Here is a 7,426-nt window from a genome sequence, read left to right on the forward strand (position 1 = left end):
GAGTGAATATAAACCATCATCAGTTTAAATACTTACTTGCACATTTAACTGACTTCAGTATCTGCTACACAGGTATTGCCCTCTTGGAAGGTTTGTCCCTAACTACTCATGGCTTCTCTCTCTGCAGCAATAAGAAGCTACTTCCCAATAGTTTCCTGATACCCAGTCACCTTTGGGAACTTCTGAGGAAAGGTCTTTTAGTCTCTTCAGAGACCCCTCCATTTCTTCTTTGTTTTGACCCCCGACCACACCACCCACTACTTTAACCTTAACTCCTCTGATACTCTCAGTTCCAATCCCAACCCAGTTCCTAAATTTATAACCCTTTAATCCTAGACCTGGTCTCTAGATCCTGAGCCCTTGATACTTGCCTTCTAACATCCTAATCCTAACCTCATATCCCTAAACCCCAACCCATGAATTCTAACCTCTGATTCTCGAAACTCAGGCCCCCAACTGGGACTCCAAAGACAAGTCAGTACTTTTCCCCACTCTTAGTCACAGACAGAGGGAGCTGTAGCAACTGAAACTGCAGTAGGCCAAAGGACCCAGTGAGTAAGCCAGCAAACTACTCTACATAGAAGATATGGTGGATGGGCCGGGGGCGGTGGCTCAAGCCTGTAATCCCAGCACTTTGGGAGGCCGAGGGGGGTGGATCCCGAGGTCAAGTGATCAAGACCCTCCTGGTCAACATGGTGAAACCTCGTCTCTACTAAAAAATACAAAAAATTAGCTGGGCATAGTGGCACGTGTCTGTAATCCCAGCTACTCAGGAGGCTGAGGCAGGAAAATTGCCTGAACCCAGGAGGTGGACATTGCGGTGAGCCGAGATCGCCCAGCCTGGGTAACAAGAGCGAAACTTAGTCTCAAAAAAAAAAAAAAAAAAAAGATATGGTGGATAACAGCAAGCCTCAACAAATCTTCCTTGAAGATGAGCAACAAAAGTCTCAGTCATTTTGACTATACGTCTGTATCTCTACAAAGGGGCTTCAGTCAGCAAGTCATCCCAGCCCCTGAAAGGAAGAGAACAGTCCTTATAAGTTGCAAAGCTCTCAGACAGAGGACATGGATGGCTCAGTAAAGCCCCTGTTCTAGGATACAGACAGCAAAAGAAACCAGCAATACAATAATCACCATGGCCCAGCAGATGAGAGCCTCAGTCAGCATCACCACCCCTGAGTCTTCCCAGCAGGATCATCAGGACTCCAGAAGTCCCAGCAAACGAGTAGCAACCCAGCTGAACAGAAGACAAGAACCCTATGGGAAGCCAAATTCCAGACAACTGATAGAGATGGCATTTTAGTACCTGCGGCATTCCAGCATGAAACAAACTGCAATAAATGGCACAGATCTTTCCCCAACAGACACCTTAGGAGAAGTCAGGGGGAAAAATCATGCTCCTATAAAATGGAATCCCAGAATCCCTTCACCGGCCCACCATCAAACCCCTCCCCATTGCCAGGGTGCTACAGCATAAGAGACAAAGGAGAATTCACAGTAGTAATAAAAAACATTTACTAAACACTTAGTACTGACCAGCTGCCTCATTCAATGCTACCCTTAATGTGAATTCTGTATGTATACTATTCTTAGATATACTTTTTTATTTTTGAGACGGAGTTTTGTTCTTGTAGCCCAGGCTGGAGTGCAGTGGTGTGATGTCGGCTCACTGCAGCCTCCTCTTCCCAGCTCAAGTGATTCTCCTGCCTCAGACTCACGAGTAGCTGGGATTAGAGGCATGTGCCATCATGCCTGGCTAATTTTTGTATTAGTAGAGATGGGGTTTCACCATGTTGGCCAGGCTGGTCTGAAACTCCTGACCTCAGGTGATCTACCTGCCTCGGCCTCCCAAAAGGCTGGGATTACAGGCATGAGCCATCACGCCCGGCCACTTAGATAGAATTTTTTAAAAAAATTGATACTGCTAAAGCCTTGTAGATGGAAATTTGCTGCCTAAAATACATATATTAGAAAAGAAGAAAGACTGGAAATTCAGTAAGCCTCTATCTCAGCAAGTTAGAAAAAGAGAAACGGAGCCTCAGAAACCTGTGGCACATCATCAAGCGTATAATATTGTTATTGTTATTAACTATTGCTTTATGCAATTGTCTTTTAAATCATATAGGATAATAAAAGATTTACAAACAAAACCATATATTTATACTGTCTTTATAGTTACCTGTGTAGTTACCTCTACCAGTTCTCTTCATTTCCCCATGTGGATTTAAGTGTCCTTTCATTTCAGCCTGAAGTATTCCCTTTAGTGTTTCCTGTAGGGTGGTTCTGCTGGAGAGAAATTCTTTTGGTTTTTATTAGTTTTGTTGGTCTGTCTTACTTTCTCCTTCATTAGCTGGGATTACAGGCATGTACCACCACACCTGGCTAATTTTGTATTTTTAGTAGAGGGGGTTTCACCATGTTGGCCAGGCTGGTCTTGAACTTCTGACCTCAGGTGATTCACCCACCTCAGCGTCCCAAAGTGCTGGGATTACAGGTGTGAGCCACCGCACCTAGCTCACATCTTCATTTCTGAAGCATTTCTCCTTCATTTCTGAAGCATTGTGTTTATGGATATAGAATTCTTGGCTGGTATTTTTTTGTGTTAGCACTTTGAATATGTTATCCCACTGTTTTCTGGCCTCCATGTTTTCTGATGAGAAACTAGATGTTAATCTTACTGAGGATCATTTGTACTTAATGATTTGCATCTCTTTTGCTGCTTTCAAAATTTTCTCTTGGTCTTTGGCTTTTGACGGAGATTATGATTTTGTCCTACTTGTAGTTTGTCGAGTTGCTTGGATGTGAATGTTAACATTCTTCAAAAAATTTGAGATATTTTCAGCTATTATTTCTTCAAATATCTTTCTGCCTTTTTCTTTCTTCCTTCTCCTTCCTGGACTATTATTATTTTTATGTTGTTATGCTTGATTATATCCCTCAGGCTTTCAGGGCTTTGTTCCTTTCTCTTTCTGCTCCTCACACTGGATAATGTCAGCCTTTCTTCAAGTTCACTTGTTCTTTCTTCTGCGTGTTCAGCCTCTCTAGTGAATTTGTCATTTTAGTTATATATATATATATATTGAGATGGAGTTTTGCTCTGTCACCATGCTGGAGTGCAGTGGCATGAACTTGGCTCACTGCAACCTCTGTCTCCTGGGTTCATGTGATTCCCCTGCCTTAGCCTCCTGAGTAGCTGGGACTACAGGCACATGCCACCATGCCTGGCTAATTTTTTGTATTTTAGTAGAGACAGTTTTCACCATGACCAGGAGGGTCTCAATCTCTTGACCTTGTGATTTGCCTGCCTCAGCCTCCCAAAGTGCTTGGATTACAGGAGTGAGCCACTGTGCCCAGCCAGAAGTTATATTTTTTAAAAAAATAATTTCTTTATGATGTTCTCTAGTTGTTCACACATTCTTATACTTTATTTCTTTAGACATAGTTTATCTCTGAAAAAATATGTATACATGTATGTATGTCTATTTTTTAAAAATAAGGTCTTGCTGTCTCTCAGGCTAGAATGGAGTGGCACAATCATAGCTCACGGTAGCCTAAACTTCCTGCGCTCAAGCAATCCTCCCACCTCAGCCTCCTGAGTAGCTAGAACTACAGGTACATGCTGGTATGCCCGGTAATTTTTAATTTTTTTGTAGTGATGGGGTCTCACTATGTTGTCTAGGCTGGTTTTCTTTTTTATTTTGAGACAGAGTCTTGCTCTGTTCCCTGGCTGGAGTGCAGTGGTGCAATCTCAGGTCACTGCAACCTCCACCTCCCAGGTTCAAGTAATTCTCTTGCCTCAGCCTTCCGAGTATCTGGGACTACAGGTGCATGCCACCACACCCAGCTAATTTTTGTATTTTTAGTATAGACAGGGTTTCACCATGTTGGTTAGGATGATCTTGATCTCTTGACCTTGTGATCCGCCTGCCTTGGCCTCCCAAAGTGCTGGGATTACAGGCGGGAGCCACCGTGCGCAGCCCAGGCTGGTCTTGAACTTCGGCCTCAAGTGATTCTTTTACCTCAGGCTCCCAAAGTGTTGGGATTACAGGCATGAGTCATCTGCCTGGCTCAAATATGTTTTAAATGGCTGAGTTAAAGTCTTTGTCTAGTAAGTCCAACATTGGAGCTTTCTTAGTAACAACTTCTATTGACTGATTTGTGTGTGTGTGTGTGTGTGTGCGTGCGCGTGCACATGTACCAGATTTTGTTTCTTGGCATGTGTCATAATATTTTGTTGAAAACCGGATGCTTTAAATAATATAATGTGGCAAGTTTGGAATTCAGATCTCCCCTTCCCTGGGGTTTGTTGTTGCTGCTATTCATTTGTTTAGTGATTTTTATCAACTAATTTTTTAACGTCTATATTCTTGGTAGTGTGTAACCACTGAAGACCGTTCCATTAGTTTAGTGGTCATCTAATGATTGAACATAGTTTTTAAATACTTAGAACCAATACATCTTTCTGCCTTTGCTGAGGTATTCTGTATGTACTAAGCCATGCCTCCAGTGGTCAGGTATGCAGTTTACAACTCTGCTTTAGATTTCATTTCTTGCTTTTCAGAGCCTTAAAGTCAGCCAAGGTGAGCTCATAGGGTCTTCTAAAGATTCTCCTGGACATGGTCTTCTAGATTCCCAGAAATATGCCAGAGCTTTTCATAAGCTCCTTGAACATTCTATTCTCAGCTTTTTCTTTTAAGTTTTTTTTGGTTAACCATTTGTTTGTCCCAAGTGTTATCATTGCTTAAGATTGTTGCAAATTTTAAAAACTGAGGCTGTTTGTTTTTTGACAAATGTCCTAGGGAAAAAGTTCTCAGTGAGAGAATTCTCAGTCAGATTAAAACAAAACAAAACAAAAAGCCAAAAGGCAAGCCTGCTAGAAAGGACTCTAGGGAACTGACAGGAAAATCAAATAACAATCATTTTCTGAAAATGATGTTTTTGGGGACCTCCAAACCTGTTCTTCCCCATTTAGTGTCTTTTAGAAGGCTGGTTTCCACCAGGATTTCAGGACTGGTTTAATTTAAAGCTACAGCAGAGCTGGAGTAGGGAGAATGGGTATAGGGCAAGTTAAAAACACCACAAAGCTTGCTTTTCTTACTAAAATTTTAGATTCTGTGGACATTTGCTCATAATCTGAGTAAGAACAGAGGGAACCCAAGGCATGAGTCATGTCATTTTGGGATGAGAAAATAGAATATCTGATATTTTTAAAAGATTTTTATTAACCAAGAGAAATGTTTGCCAGCCAGGTTTTCTGCTGAGAATCATTTATTGAAGATAATAAATCAATGAGTTTGATCCAACCATTAGTAATTGAAGGGATATACTTGAAGAGGCAACCATTGTGTTTCACTTGGCCATCTGGAGATTCAGTAGATTTTATAATTCTTTGTGGTACATTCAAGAGTTTTCCTGCAAGAGAAGTATCTGCTTAGAGAAATCAAATTTGGGGGTTAAGAGGAAAAGTCCCCACATTGGTAACCACAACTGTAGTTCAGCAGGAGAAATGCTAAACAACTATTCTCTGAATTAAGGCAGGTTAGAGACATTCTAAAATGTCATTGCAGAAGAAAAAAGAAGAGTAGAAGTGGGTGGAAAAGAGGAAGGCAAAGGATGTGGATGTCTGGGTGAGCCTTTGGACCCCAGGAGAGCCTCTGGGAACTCCCACAGATGGTAGAGGCAGTGGAGTAAACATGAAGCAGGGTCCTGGCAGAGGCCTGTTGCAGGATATGGGAGGCATAGAAGGTGGTGTTAAAGAACAGAGTCTAGGGGTTGACCCCCCAGCCCTGGCAGTTCCCAGCTCTGTGGGTTTGGGCAAGTCACTTGGCCTCTCTAGACCTCTGCTGCTTTGAATATGAAATGTAGCTAATAGCAATGCTTGCTTCATGGCAGGGCTATGAGGAACACAGGAGAGGAGATACAGGCAAAGCATATGATGCAGTGCAGGGGCATGTGGATGGCAAGCAGTGATAATCATTAGTCTTCCTGTCACAGATTTCTTGTGTGTGTGTGTGTGTGTGTGTGTGATCCTATCAAAAACAGAGTTTCTATGCTGCTTTGCTGAAGGGCTTTAGGGAGGAGCCACTATTCATTCGTTCATTCATTCATTCACTCATTCTTCATTCCCCTTCTCATACCAGAGTCAACCATTTCAATGAGTTCAATGTGTATCTATTTATATTTATGCCAGATATATAGTGTTTGTTTTTAGTTTATATAATGCTGTCGTGTTACTTGTGTTACTCTGTCCCTAGCTTTTCTTCTCAGTGCAGTATTTTAAGATCAATCCATATTGCTAATGGCACATCTAATTTCTTCTGAAAGCTGCATTGACGTCTGTAAGGAATACCTTCCAGAGTTTACCTATTGATTTCTTGACTAGTCTCACTCAGGCTGTCCCCAAACCTGCCACCTGCCACGTTGAATAACCCTGCAATAGACATACATGAGAAGCAATGAGAGAGTCTCTTTGTAACTTCCTAGGGTTGGAAATGCTGGACCATGAGATATGAATATACTGAATTTCTTACTTTGCCTAAAAATGGTAGATTGCTTCCCACAGTGTCTGTAACTGTCTTCACTGTCACCATAGAGCATGAGAGTACAGATATCTCCATGTTCAACCAGCGCTGGCTATACCCAGCCTTCTGAGTTTTTTCTAGTATGATAGGCAGATAGGCTTCTCATTGTTATTTTAATTTGAATTTGCCTGATTATTTATGAGCTTTTGAATATCCTTTATATAATTAGCCTTTTGTCTTTATCCTTCTATAATAAAACCATAGCCTTTGCCTATTTCTCTGTTTGCTGTCTGTTTTCTTGTGGCTTATTTGCATGTACACTCTATCTTCTAGCTTATTGCAGTAGCTTCTCTAGTTCTGTTGGCTGTTTACTCACTTCTCCATAGTGTCCTTCATTTATCAAAGATCTTAAATTCAACTAGAGTATTGATTGGGAATGAAATGAAGTTTTAGAATAGAGAAAACTAACATAGTCATAATACTTACATTATAATCTGGAGCATAGACTGTCTGTCCATTTATTCATATGATCTTAAATATTCTTTGGTCAAATTTTAAAGGTTTCTCCTTTGAGGTTGCTCACACATCAGCAGTATTTCAGAACCCCTATCCCCCACCCCCACCTTTTTTTTGAGACAGAGTTTTGCTTTTGTTGCCCAGGCTGGAGTGCAGTGGTGTGCAGATCACTGCAACCTCTGCCTTGCGGGTTCCGGTGATTCTCCTGCCTCAGCTTTACCTCCCACTTTCTTTATTTTCTCTTCTATGTTGATTTCTCCCAGTCTTGTTGCCATGCCTCCTAATGCAATAATGATCTCTATGGCTTCAGATGAGTTCTTGCTTTGGATCTATAACTCTGAAGTCGGGGACCCAGTCTCTAGACCTGGGGCTCAACCAAGTCCTGGCTC

This window comes from Callithrix jacchus, chromosome 15, assembly GCF_049354715.1.
Source record: "Callithrix jacchus isolate 240 chromosome 15, calJac240_pri, whole genome shotgun sequence".
Taxonomy (NCBI): domain Eukaryota; kingdom Metazoa; phylum Chordata; class Mammalia; order Primates; family Cebidae; genus Callithrix; species Callithrix jacchus.